We start from the raw sequence: 14209 nt of genomic DNA, 5'->3' as shown, positions 1-14209 counted from the left end.
AATTACAAAAAGAAAATATATTAGATTTTTATGTTTAGAGCAAAAATACATCAATATAAATTAATAAAAGGAAATAAATGAAATAAAATAAAATAAATAAATCAGTCTATTAAAAAAGTAAAATAACAAAAACAACTTTTGCTGCAATATTCACCGTCAGTTAAGAGATCCAATGCCCCTCCGTCGCCAGTACTTTTTTTCTGCCACTAGATGTCCTTAGTCGGATCTCATTCAACTGACTTCCTCTGAGCCCAAGTCATCGAGGGCCCACCCCCAGGCCGTGACTGGGCAGTGAAAGAAGAAGCAGCCCAGTGATGTGCTCATCTCTCTGTCACTCTCTCCTCCTATCAGCATGCTCCTGGCCAGTACATGAACTGATTGGCTCCCAGTGCTGCTTCTTCCTCTCATACTCCAGCTCTGCTGTACAAGGACTGAGAGTATTATTAATTATAGAGCTGCGGTGATTGGCGGCATCTACCTGGAGTTCAGCTCTGAGTGTAAATGTCGGCAGTGTGGTGAGGATTCTGCCAGAGGCGGCACTGCAGACGTCTGTCATTATTACAGCAGGAAAGCAGACAATGGGGTTTTATTGAAAATAATGGATGTTGGTGTTATTATGGGACATGTGGAATGCCGTTCCCCAATGCTCTATGGACCCGAATACTTCTTCCCCCAGTGCCCCCGGGGAGAGGAAGGAGAGGCACCTGGTCCAGGCAGCGGGGAGTCATTGGCATTGATAGTCAATATTATATCTGACCTCCGTCCTTCCCTTCAGTCTTCTATCTGACCTCCGTCCTTCCCTTCAGTCTTATATCTGACCTCCAGCCTCCCCTTCAGTCTTCTATCTGACCTCCGTCCTTCCCTTCAGTCTTATATCTGACCTCCAGCCTCCCCTTCAGTCTTCTATCTGACCTCCGTCCTTCCCTTCAGTCTTATATCTGACCTCCAGCCTCCCCTTCAGTCTTCTATCTGACCTCCGTCCTTCCCTTCAGTCTTATATCTGACCTCCAGCCTCCCCTTCAGTCTTCTATCTGACCTCCGTCCTTCCCTTCAGTCTTATATCTGACCTCCAGCCTCCCCTTCAGTCTTCTATCTGACCTCCGTCCTTCCCTTCAGTCTTATATCTGACCTCCAGCCTCCCCTTCAGTCTTCTATCTGACCTCCGTCCTTCCCTTCAGTCTTATATCTGACCTCCAGCCTCCCCTTCAGTCTTCTATCTGACCTCCGTCCTTCCCTTCAGTCTTATATCTGACCTCCAGCCTCCCCTTCAGTCTTCTATCTGACCTCCGTCCTTCCCTTCAGTCTTATATCTGACCTCCAGCCTCCCCTTCAGTCTTCTATCTGACCTCCGTCCTTCCCTTCAGTCTTATATCTGACCTCCAGCCTCCCCTTCAGTCTTCTATCTGACCTCCGTCCTTCCCTTCAGTCTTATATCTGACCTCCAGCCTCCCCTTCAGTCTTCTATCTGACCTCCGTCCTTCCCTTCAGTCTTATATCTGACCTCCAGCCTCCCCTTCAGTCTTCTATCTGACCTCCGTCCTTCCCTTCAGTCTTATATCTGACCTCCAGCCTCCCCTTCAGTCTTCTATCTGACCTCCGTCCTTCCCTTCAGTCTTATATCTGACCTCCAGCCTCCCCTTCAGTCTTCTATCTGACCTCCGTCCTTCCCTTCAGTCTTATATCTGACCTCCAGCCTCCCCTTCAGTCTTCTATCTGACCTCCGTCCTTCCCTTCAGTCTTATATCTGACCTCCAGCCTCCCCTTCAGTCTTCTATCTGACCTCCGTCCTTCCCTTCAGTCTTATATCTGACCTCCAGCCTCCCCTTCAGTCTTCTATCTGACCTCCGTCCTTCCCTTCAGTCTTATATCTGACCTCCAGCCTCCCCTTCAGTCTTCTATCTGACCTCCGTCCTTCCCTTCAGTCTTATATCTGACCTCCAGCCTCCCCTTCAGTCTTCTATCTGACCTCCGTCCTTCCCTTCAGTCTTATATCTGACCTCCAGCCTCCCCTTCAGTCTTCTATCTGACCTCCGTCCTTCCCTTCAGTCTTATATCTGACCTCCAGCCTCCCCTTCAGTCTTCTATCTGACCTCCGTCCTTCCCTTCAGTCTTATATCTGACCTCCAGCCTCCCCTTCAGTCTTCTATCTGACCTCCGTCCTTCCCTTCAGTCTTATATCTGACCTCCAGCCTCCCCTTCAGTCTTCTATCTGACCTCCGTCCTTCCCTTCAGTCTTATATCTGACCTCCAGCCTCCCCTTCAGTCTTCTATCTGACCTCCGTCCTTCCCTTCAGTCTTATATCTGACCTGTCATTACACGCTGCCCGGTTTCCTCATTTGCTGGGAAGCCGGCTCCATGCTCCCTCGTCACTTGTGATGAGGAAGCATGGAGCCGGTTTCCCGGCCAACCAGGAAGCATGGCAGCGTGTAATGACTCGCTGCCCAGCTTCCTAATACCAGAAGCTCAAGTATCGGGGAAGGTATCGGAGCATTTGGGCGAGTACCAGTATCAGTGCATCCCTAGTGTATATATAGCGTGTTAGGCATCTGGAGGAGCATTGCTGGGTGACAGAATGAGTCATTTTTCTGATATGTACGAATATATATATCAAACTGAGAATGAAATACGACTGTTATCCACAAAGAGTTTCTTGAGTGGACCAGAGCTACTGACACAATCAGAGATTTAGACAGTATTTTGGAGAGACTTAAGTTAAGTTTATATTTATAAACAATTCCCATGCACCCGACCAATATTTGTGAACGTTTCGGGCGAAAAATGCCAAAAAAGAGTGTTCTTATATTGTTTCCAAGCTCAAATGAGTGAGTTGTAATAACACATTATGGCCACTAAATAGGGCTGAGGAGCATACGTTATTTTCCTTTGCTCCTCAGCTCCATCTAGTGGCCATCATGTGTTATTACAACACACTACATTCAAACTGGAAAAAAATATATCAGGAACATTCGTTTTTGGCATTAAACACTCCAAAGTGAACATTCACAGAGTTTTTCAGGACGAAGGGCCCTGTAGATTGTTTATAAATCAACCTCTTAAGGCTAGTGTTCAATTTGTACCTACAGTTACAACCGGAAAAGTCCCGAGCAAACTCGAATGCCTCTTCTCGCCGAAGCGTTTGGAAGATTGCGGCTTCCAAATAAGATGCTTTTTTTTTTCTTTCTGCTATTATTCGTCTCTCATTTGCAACGTGACACGTAGATCATAAACAGATGCACTGATGTTTTCCATTTTCACACCTACTCCGTGCAAAGTCTCGGGTCACGGGTCCTATGAGTTATAGAGGAGATTTGAATAAGCAGCAGCACATGCACCAACGCTGCTCGTAATATGCGAATGTGTATGGCACCTATTGTTACAGATCTCACTAAATAATGAAAGTTAAAGATTTAACACCATCAGATATCATTTTGGTTTCGGAATGAGTCGGGAAGGGTTAGGACCTCTGCCAAGGTTTTTTGTTCCATGCTGATGCACATGGTGCAGGTATGTCTGCCGCTGTCTAGGGCAATGATGCGCAGCTCACACTGGAGGGAATGCATGTAGACAGGAAGTGGCTGGAGGAGATCAGCAGCACTCCGATGGGAAAATGTTTGTGTTGCACCTGGGCTGTAGTCAGCCTGAGCTCTGGCTGTCATCTGGTGTCATTGGGTTTCTCCTAAGCCCAGGACATTGGTTGCTTCTGCCTGCTTCTGGGGAGTGTTCTCCAGTAGTCTGATTGAGAAGATACAAAGAACATACAATGTATTGGGTTATAAATATTTATTCTGCATTGTGCAATCACTGAGGGGTATACACCAGAGATGTGAGCTGAAGAAGTAACACAAGTCTTTTCTGGAGAGGGTGGCAGTGTGACGGACCCTGGTCCTGCCAGGAGAGGAGGTCCTCTGATTCCCAGGGCTGCTGATTTACAGAGCCAAGGCCCAAGAATTAAAAGTTGGCCTATGCAAGAGCCTGGGAATACAGGAAGGAGGAAGGGGAGCACCTTCAGATGTGCTGTGCTCAGTTCTTTGCCGGACTTGCTGGCCTCAAGGCCCACAACCATAGTTTACCGGTCTTGGTTTAAAGGTCCATAGCCACGATTGCTGGTCTCAGCTTAAAGGGTCCACATCCCTAGATTGCTGGTCTCAGTTTAAAGGTCGACAGCCACAGATTATTATTATTATACAGGATTTATATTGCGCCAATAGTTTGCACAGCGCTTTACAATATAAGGAAGACATTACAGTCACAATACAATTTAAGACAAGATGGTAAGGAGGGCCCTGCCCCTGAGGACTTACAGTCTAAAGGGGAGGGGCAAGTGATACATGAGGAGGTAGCTGTGCGGGGATGATTGTTTGAGAAAGTGATTGTTCAGTGGTTAGGGTGAGGTGGGATCGGCTTCCCTGAAGAGATGAGTCTTAAGGGATCGCCTAAAGGCAGTCAGTGTGGGAGATAGACGGACAGGTTGGGGTAGAGAGTTCCATAGGATGGGAGACACTCTAGTGAAGTCCTGGAGGCGAGCATGGGAGGAGTTGATGACGGAGCTGGAAAGCAGGAGGTCTTGTGAAGAGCGGAGGGGACGGTTAGGGTGATACTTTGAGACCAGGTTGGAGATATAGCCGGGGCCAGAGTTGTGGATGGCTTTGTACGCGGTTGTTAATATTTTGAATTTTATCCTTTGGGCTATAGAAAGCCAGTGCAGGGATTGGCAGAGGGGGGCGGGGGATGGAAGCCAGTGGAGGGATCGGCAGAAGGGGGCGTGGGATGGAAGCCAGTGCAGGGATTGGCAGAGGGGGGTTGCAGACACTGAGCGGTTGGTTAGGTGGATGAGTCTAGCAGCTGCATTCATGATAGACTGAAGGGGGGATAGCCTGTTCCCGGTCTCAGGTTAAGGGTCCATAGCCACAGATTTCCAGTCTCAGTTTAAAGGTCCACAACCACAGATTGCCGGTCTTGTCCTAAAGGTTCACAGCCACAGATAATGGGCCTCTGCTTAAAGGTCCATAACTACCTGTCTTGGCTTTAAGGTCTATTATTAGCCCGAGGGAGGGACTGAAGATTTGCTTAATAGAAGGTACCACTGAGCTGAGGGAATTTTTGTTGCTGCTGTTGGCTATCCTGTAACCCCTAACCCTGTCTGTGTCTGTCTTCCGGCACGGGTGTTTGGGTGCAGCTATAGGGCAAATCACCAGTAGAAAGGCTAGGAGGGCCCGTTAAATCCAGCAGCTCCTCAGTGGGTCAGAGCTTAAAAAAAAAAAACCCCATGACAATGGTTTGATACACAGAGGATACCACCTACTGTACCTTCTCGTTCAGGGTTTGATCTGCTTTGTTTATTAGACTATAAAAGAACATGGGCTCAGATATTAGAAGCTGCTGTTCCCACGGGTTTACAAAGTTTTTCTAAGGCACATTAGATTGTGAGCTCCTTTAGACCAGGGACCGATTTGACTGACCCGTGTACACGTAGAGTGATGTGAAATGTGTTGTAGTTCTATCAAAAACTGAAATAAATACAACGGCAGTGTTTGCTGATACAAAACATAAACTGTTGAGGATGCAGCTTCCCTTGTGTTATACAACAAAGTAACACTCATTCAGCATTGAGGGGGCCCAGGAGTAGCTTGCGATCTCTTTGCCCGCGGTAGTAAGACCACCGAGAATAGGGGTTAGTGCGTTTCTGAAAACAAAAAAGCAGATAAGTGAACCTGTCATTCCATATAGTTATGTTTATTCAGTATGGAAAGGTGTAGACGGCCACCATGGAGCCTGCCTGAGCCCGCCTGCATTAGGACGATCATGTTAGCTTTGCAAAGCACGCTGCAAAGGAATCTCAGTAGAACGCGATCCCGTTCAAAAGCTTTGTCACAAAAGATAGTTTTCATTGGAAAAGGTGTCCTCAGTGGAATATCTCCTCCACCCATAAGGAGCAACAGCAGTGTACTTACACTTTGTTAGCCAGGCCCCGAGGATCTCCAGTGGTGCTCCCATGGACCTGCACCATTTAGGAAAGGGCTCACAGGGACTTCGCCAACTCAAGCAGGTAGAAGAAGAAGGCGGACAGCAAGAACTTTATCCCTGCTAGGTAGGCACACTGCTCTGATCCTGACATGTAGGAGGAAAAAAAAGGAACGGCAAGCCAGGGGACTCTTTCAGGAGGGAGGGATTAACCCATTCGTGTGCTACCATGGAGCTGACAGGAAAGATAGTTGTCACTGGAAAAGGTGTCCTCAATGGAAGATTTCACCTTGTTTCCTGTTGTGGTGGCAACTATACAGTGACAATGGTCACCCAGACCAATAAAGTGGAAAATCTACCCGGCAGGGGCAGCAATATAACCTGACAGAGGTACTAATCCATCAAGAAATAAAAAAAAGTTTTGGCTTTATATAGGTTTAAAAAAAAATAAAACAGACAAACAATTTATTTGAGTAAAATTGACCCAAAACCGTTACAGTTTCCCTTTAATGCTTCGGTTATATCAATATTTGTCCCCTTGATGAAGGAAAACGTGGCAGTCACCAGATTAAGTGAAGGACTGAGATCTGAAAAGCGACAGTTCTGCGTCCCATGAGATCCTCTATGTTCATCACACATTACATCTCCTGACTTGTGGGATTTCACAGACTTTGTGTATTAAGCAGCAGAGCTGCCGAGTATGTCGCACGTTACCTGTGACTGTGTCAAGCCTTTGGCAGCTTGAAGGGATGTATAGTCTTGGTTGTTTTTCTTTTAGCTGTACACATACTGTAGAAGAGATCAGCTCGATGCACAAAAACGGATCGATATGCATTCATTTCTTTAATAACTTTGTATAATTTATAATTATATAAACACGGGGACAGGGACATTTGCACAAGTTGTGCTTCCTGCTCAGCAGTGCTACACAATCATTGTGCTTTACTGCTCCCGACAATGCAAGTCCACTGACCCACTAAAAACAATGCACTCCCTGTGTAGATGATAGATCAACAGTTTAAAGCTGAATTCCAGTTTTAGAAAAAAAAAAATCACATAATACGCCTGTAATTGTAAGAATGAAAAGGAAAAAAAAACAATCAGCTTTTGTTGCAATATTCACTTTTTAGATTTTAAGATACCGCTGCTCATCGCAGTGACTACTTTCCACCACTAGATGCCCTTAGTCTTCTGGTTGGAATAACGGCCAACGATATTCAACCTACTTCCTGTATGCCCAGACTGTCATAGACCCGCCCCTTGGGTGTGCATCAAGAAGCAGCCTGGGCTCAGAGAATTAGTGCAGCATTAAGGACTGCCAGAACCAAGTGTGGCATGTTGGATCTGTACCCTCCCTCTTCTGTGGTTATTGGGAATCTGTGGAAGGTTTGGTCTATGCCCGCCCTTCTGTATGATCATTGGGAACCCCTGGTAGGTGTGCCGAGTCTGTGCCCAGCCTTCTGTACTCCTGTATGATCATTGGTACCCCCGGTAGGTGTGTTGGGTCTGCCCGCCCTCCTGTATGATCATTGGAAACCCCTGGTAGTTGTGCTGGGATCGTGTCCACCTTCCTGTATGATCATTAGGAACCCCTGGTAGGTGTGCTGGGTCTATGCCCGCCCTCCTGTGTGATCACTGGGAACCCGTTAGGTGTGTTGGCTCTATGCCCGCCCTCCTGTATAATCATTGGGAACCCCTGGTAAGTGTGCTGGGTCTGTGCCCGCCCTCCTGTATGATCATTGGGAACCCCTGGAAGGTGTGCTGGGTCTGTGCCTGCCTTCCTGTATGATAATTGGGAACCTCTGGTAGGTGTGCTGGGATCGTGTCCACCTTCCTGTATGATCATTAGGAACCCCTGGTAGGTGTGCTGGGTCTATGCCCGCCCTCCTGTGTGATCACTGGGAACCCGTTAGGTGTGTTGGCTCTATGCCCGCCCTCCTGTATAATCATTGGGAACCCCTGGTAAGTGTGCTGGGTCTGTACCCACCCTCCTGTATGATCATTGGAAACCCCTGGTAGGTGTGCTGGGTCTATGCCCGCCCTCCTGTGTGATCACTGGGAACCCGTTAGGTGTGTTGGCTCTATGCCCGCCCTCCTGTATAATCATTGGGAACCCCTGGTAAGTGTGCTGGGTCTGTACCCACCCTCCTGTATGATCATTGGAAACCCCTGGTAGGTGTGCTGAATCTGTGCCCACCTTCCTGTATGATTATTGGGAACCCCTGGTCAGGGCCAGATTAACATAGGGGCTACTGCAGCACCAGCTCCAGGCCCACCACTGAAAATAGGCCCAGCCAGCCCAGATCACCTCCGTGCCCGACAGTAATCTGGGCTGGCAGTGCTGAACACAACCAGAAAGAGCTGCCGGCGGTTCTCTAATCAGGCATAGTAGGCGGACACTCACTGGGGCCTGATGGAGCCTTAAAGAGTAGTGAGTGGCCGCCTAATTAAAGAGCCACCTCTGCTGCTTCCCGTCTGACCGATCGACAGCACCAGGCCCATGAGGCCCTTAATACGGCTCTACCCCTTGTAGGTGTGCTGGGTCTGTGCCTGCCCTCCTGTATGACCATTTGGAACCCCAGGTAGGTGTGCTGGATCTATGCCGTCCCTCCTGTATGACCATTTGGAACCCCAGGTAGGTGTGCTGGATCTATGCCGTCCCTCCTGTATGACCATTTGGAACCCCAGGTAGGTGTGCTGGATCTATGCCGTCCCTCCTGTATGATCATTGGGAACCCCTGGTAGGTGTGCTTGGTCTGTGCCCGCCCTCCTGTATGATCATTGGGAACCCCTGGTAGGTGTGCTGGGTCTGTTCCTGCACTGCTGTATGTTCAATTGAAATCAGTATGGAGGCATGCCAGATCTGTGCCCTCCCTCCTCTGTGGTCATTGGGAACCAGTGGTAGGTGTGCTGGATCTGTGCCCACCCTGCTGAATGATCAGTGGAAACCAATGGGAGGTGAACTGCATCAATATATAACTAACAGCTCAGTCACCCAATTACAGAAGAACAGATCTACTGACAGGATAGGCAAGTAATAAAATTACATCACAGAGGGACTAAGAAAAACAAAAACTACCGATCCGACCTTCTTCCTAATGGCATCCATGGGTTGGAATATTGGGAACCCAGGTGTCAAGTACGTGGAAATGAGCACCATATAAGCGGTCAGTGGGGGACTCAACTCAATGGTAATTGCTACAAAAAATATCAATTCTGGCACAGCTAATACTCTATACCAGACCCACCACGGGTCCACAAATATATACTTGGAGGCCTTGCCATTTAGGGTTCCTAACAGATATTTAGATAAATCTACAAACTCTAAAGGCAATAGGAGAAAACGATGGTTACAGTCTGTGATATACAGTCATGTGTTTTCTCTGAATTGTTAACCTCTTCAATTATATGTGGAAAGCTGAATACCTTCCCTGGTGAAATCGCTGTTCCAGGCTCCCTCCTGTGTTGGTGATATGACCAAAGCCTAGGCAATTCGGCAGCACAGTGGCTTAGTGGTAGTTCTGCCTTGCAGCACTTGGGGTCCCCGGTTCAAATCCCGGTCAGGACACTATCTAAAAAGAGTTTGCATGTTCCTCCAGTGCTTGTGTGGGTTTCCTCCCTCGCTCCAAAGACATGCTGGAAGGGTAATTGGCTCCTGCATGCATCCATGTGAGATAGGGACCTTAGAGTGTAAGCTCCTCGAGGGCGGGGACTGATGTGAATGTGCGCTATGTAAATCACTGCACACGTTTTCCATGCTATATAAACACATGTAATAATAGACATATGGTCACATATTCTCTGCCGCATGGGAGGATCAGCCCCTGAGAACCTTCCCAATTCCTAGGCTTTTCTGGTCACATGATCAGGATCTGGAGGCAACATTTGGGGATTCATTCCTTCTATTACTCTTTATTCTGCCATTCCGGCCACCCTGGTAACAAAAGAATACATTGTTTCTAAAGCCAAAGCTTTTCTTGCTGGTTTTGGATAGAATACAGAAGTACAGTTTTTTGGGGTTTTTTGCTGCCTGTGTTCGGAAGATTTCTTTTCACTTTCTGTCCCAGAGATGCAACAGAAAGCGAAGAAAAACCTAGAAAGAGGAATTTTCCACTTCACCAGAACAGGTGACAACCTTGGAAGATTTCCCCTCTCCTCCTGTTCAGGGGCAGCTCTTAAATGTTGGCTTTCCCATTACTTTCTGTCACAGGAAACAACATCCACTAGGACAAATAGGTTACATCTCCCCAGTGAGCAATTCAAATGTAAAGTCATCATGTTTCCAAACAGTTCCAACTCTCTCAGCTCAGCTTCCCTCAACTTCCTGCACAGTACAAGATCACAAGGTATAGCAGAGTCTACAGCAGCCATCTATCTACTAGCTTGGTGAAGGGAGTAGGGAGGAGCAGGGGAGTGTCTTACCTTGCCGTATCTGTGTGGAGACACACACAGCTTACTAGCACACACAAGGGTTGCTCCATAGGACCCTGCAAGGGAAAGGAGACCTCCTAAAACAACATGTGCGATTCGTTTCATTCCAAATCAAAATTCTGACTAATTTTCTGTATTTCGGACACATCCGAATTTCCAAATCCCAATGCATTTGAATGTGTCTGAATCCGAATTTCTGTTTCCGAATTTCGTTCAACAACTGAATTGGACATGTGACTTTTCTGGCCAATCAGATGTGTTTTTCGGTTTAATGCATCTGAATGGGTCTGAACACAAATTTTCGTTACGGCAACATGGAAGCCATATACAGTATAATACTAAAGCTAAGGCTTCCAGACCCGAATGGCATACGGGATCCAAATTTCCACATTGCATTCGGGAGCTCCAGCTTTAGTAATATATGAATATACTGAATATAGGCTCCCAGACCGGAATGGCATTTAGGAGCTCCCGAATGCAATGTGGAAATTTGGACCCAGTATGTCATTCGGGTCTGGGTGTCATATACATGTATTACTAAAGCTGAAGCTCCCAGACCCAAATGGCACTCGGGAGCTCCCCAATGCAATTTGGAAATTCAGATCCCGAATGCCATTCCGGTCTGGGAGACATATACATATATAACTTTTCCAAACTTAGTATCCCGTCCGAATTTCGTTCCAAAACGAAACTGAATGGGACATGTGACTTTTCTGCCCAATCAGATGTGTTTTTAGGTTTAATGCCTCCGAATGGGTCTGAACGCAAATTTTCGTTACGGCAACATGGGAGCCATATACAGTCTATACATATATTACTAAAGCTGAGGCTCCCGGACCCGGATGGCATTCAGGAGCTCCACAATGCAATTCGGAAATTTGGATCCCGTATGCCATTCGGGTCTGGGAGCCTCAGCTTTAGTAATACATGTATATGACACCCAGACCCGAATGACATACGGGATCCAAATTTCCAAATTGCATTCGGGAGCTAAATGCCATTCGGGTTTGGGAGCCTATATACAGTCTATACATATATTTCTAAAGCTGAGGCTCCCAGACCCGAATGGCATTCAGGAGCTCCCCAATGCAATTCGGAAATTTGGATCCCGTATGCCATTCGGGTCTGAGAGCCTCAGCTTTAGTAATATATGTATGTGGCGCCCGCCGCTTAGGGCGATCCGCTCAGGGGATCCGCTGATTTAGCAGGAAACTACATCGAGGAGCAGCGTCCATTGCAAGTGATGTCATCGGCACCTAAAAAACTTTGACTTTCACATCACTTTAATGTAAATTGAATGTCATTCGGTTAGTGTTTACTTGAAGCTACAACATTACCACGCAGGTAACACAGCTCTCTGGGCGCACGCAGTCATCTGACATTGAATATTGGTAACCGATCGATACTTTTTTTCTCTTTAAGAGTCACGCGCGCGGCTCACCTGACCTACCTGTCCCGCCGCAAAACAAGGCGCCAAAACAACTCGCGAGCGCGCAGGATGCTAATCACTGAGATGACCTACTTCTCATTCTCCTTTTTCATTTCAAAAGCCGCGTTAAAAATCCATAAATTAAGGAAATTAACTGATGGAGCCCCTGGCATCTTTGTAAGCTATTTAAATCTTTAAATTTACAACATCTTCTGCATATATCAAGTAATTGAACTAACTGCGGGGATGTAACTTTAATGAGAAAATTTCCCTTTTTTTCGGGCTGGAGTTCATACTCCAAAACAAAAAAGGGAGAGAGAAGAAAAAAAAAGAAGAAAAGGCGCCTCGGGAAGATAAAGTTGTTTATGGCCGCCAAGGGGATAAAAAGACTGTATGAAGTTCTTTTGTAGCTTTGTGATGCGCGGGAACAAAAGGCATATGGAATATCAAATTAATTATACTAATCCCCGCACCCGGTCTTTGTGGAAAAGAAAAAAAAGAAGAAGAAGGAGTTACATCTTGGGACCCCCTTCCTCCTGCTTACCTCCAAACAAAAGCATTTGACCTTTATGGAGGGGTGAAGATGACTTTGCACTTGCAGCCACTGAACACTAGTTGGCGCCAGCGATCTTCTGCAGATGATGGAGAGGAGCCTTGTGCTGATTATTATAGCCTGATGGGTCCTCTTGCTTACATGGTTTTTTAGAAAAGTATTGCAGCCATCCCCTCGGGTCCCTGGGGAAGATGAGCGATGTGTCTCAGGATGTTACCACTCCTAAGTAGAAGTTTCTTTGCCTTTTTTTTTCCAGCTACATCCCTTCAAAGATCAGGAGCCCAGATGTCAGCTAGATACAAAAAAAAAAGGGGGATATTCAAAAATTGCAATGTCAGGGTCGAGGGCAAATCCCCCTTCTGGGCAAATCTCTTCATTTATCTATATATTACCCTGCATTAGAATAACTGTTGGAGTGTGGTTGCTATGGGTGACCACAGATTCCCAGATTAATGCCGCCTGCAACATGGTTGCCAGCTCTAAGGCTCTTCCCTTAGCTATATATTTTCTATACAGTGATTTAATATCTGTAAAGCAACACATTATCACGGTTGGCACCACTATTGTTTCTTTTTCTAGCCTGCACTGGAAGAAGTGCTGGAATGGGGTTGCTATGGGTGATCACAGATTCCCAGATCAATATTGCAACATTTTTGCGAATTCAAAGGCTTTGCCCTCAGCTGTATCTCTTTCTACACAATGATTTATTAGGCTACCTAGAAAGCAACACATGATCACCGTTGACCCTTCTATAGTTTTTTCTTCTGGCCCGCACTAGAATGAGGTTGCTATGGTATACAGTTTGTTTTCTAGCCTGCACTGGAAGAACTGCTGGAATGTGGTTGCCATGAGTGACCACAGAGTCCCAGATCAATACTGCAACATGATTGCAAGTTCTAAGGCTCTTTCCTAACTGCATCTTTTTCTATACAATGATTTCATAAGCTACATAGGAAGCAACAAATTATCACTGTTGACCCTTCTTTAGTTGGTTTTTATTCTTGTCTGCACTGGATTGTGGTTGCTATGGGTGACCACAGAGCCCCTAGATTGATCCTTCAATATAGGCTCTGCCCTAGCATCTGCATCTCTTCCTACACAATAAATTCATATGCTATCTAGAGGACTAACAACAGCCACACATTTTCACTATTGACCCCACTATAGTTTATTTTCAGCCTGCGCTGCAACATCTGCTGGAATGAGGTTGCTGTGGGTGACTACAGAATCCCAGATCAACTCTGCAAAAGGATTGCAAGTTGCAAGGCTTTGTCCTAGCAATTGCAGTTCTCTACTATGCTATAACAAAGTATCAATGTGGACCCCAGCAGGCAGTCAGATGATAGTGTTCAACCTCTGGCTGAAACTGTTGCAGTGTGGTTGCTGTTGGCAACCCCTTGTCTTTGTATCGCAGAAAACTGTCATTTTTAAGTGGCGTTTCTATGCTAGTTTTAATTTTCTTTTACATCTTCGTGAGCACAATCTGACAGGGTGACCCCATGCAAAAGTTTTTGTTTTATTCTTTTTGGATAAAAGGTTTTTGTATTTCCTGTGCAGGGAATGGAGGCTGCAGAGGCGGCGGAGAGGTGGGGATGCAGAATATCTACATGGGAAATCTTCAGAGCTCACATCACTCCAGCTAGCCGTGCTCTATAATTGAAATGGCGAGTTTAGCCCTCGGCTAGTGCACAGGGCGCATTTTGCAATAGCACAAAGCTTGTCCATAGACGTCATTTGGTATTAATGGCCCGGGGGCAATCTAATGCCAGACAGGGAGCTTGAAAAGGGGCTGAGGAAAGGAAGGGGGGTGGGGGAATGGGCAGGAAAGGAGGAT

The sequence above is a fragment of the Nanorana parkeri genome, unplaced genomic scaffold (genome assembly GCF_000935625.1).
Source record: "Nanorana parkeri isolate BGI_ZX_2015 unplaced genomic scaffold, ASM93562v1 scaffold609, whole genome shotgun sequence".
Taxonomy (NCBI): Eukaryota; Metazoa; Chordata; class Amphibia; order Anura; family Dicroglossidae; genus Nanorana; species Nanorana parkeri.
This window is presented reverse-complemented; position numbering follows the sequence as displayed.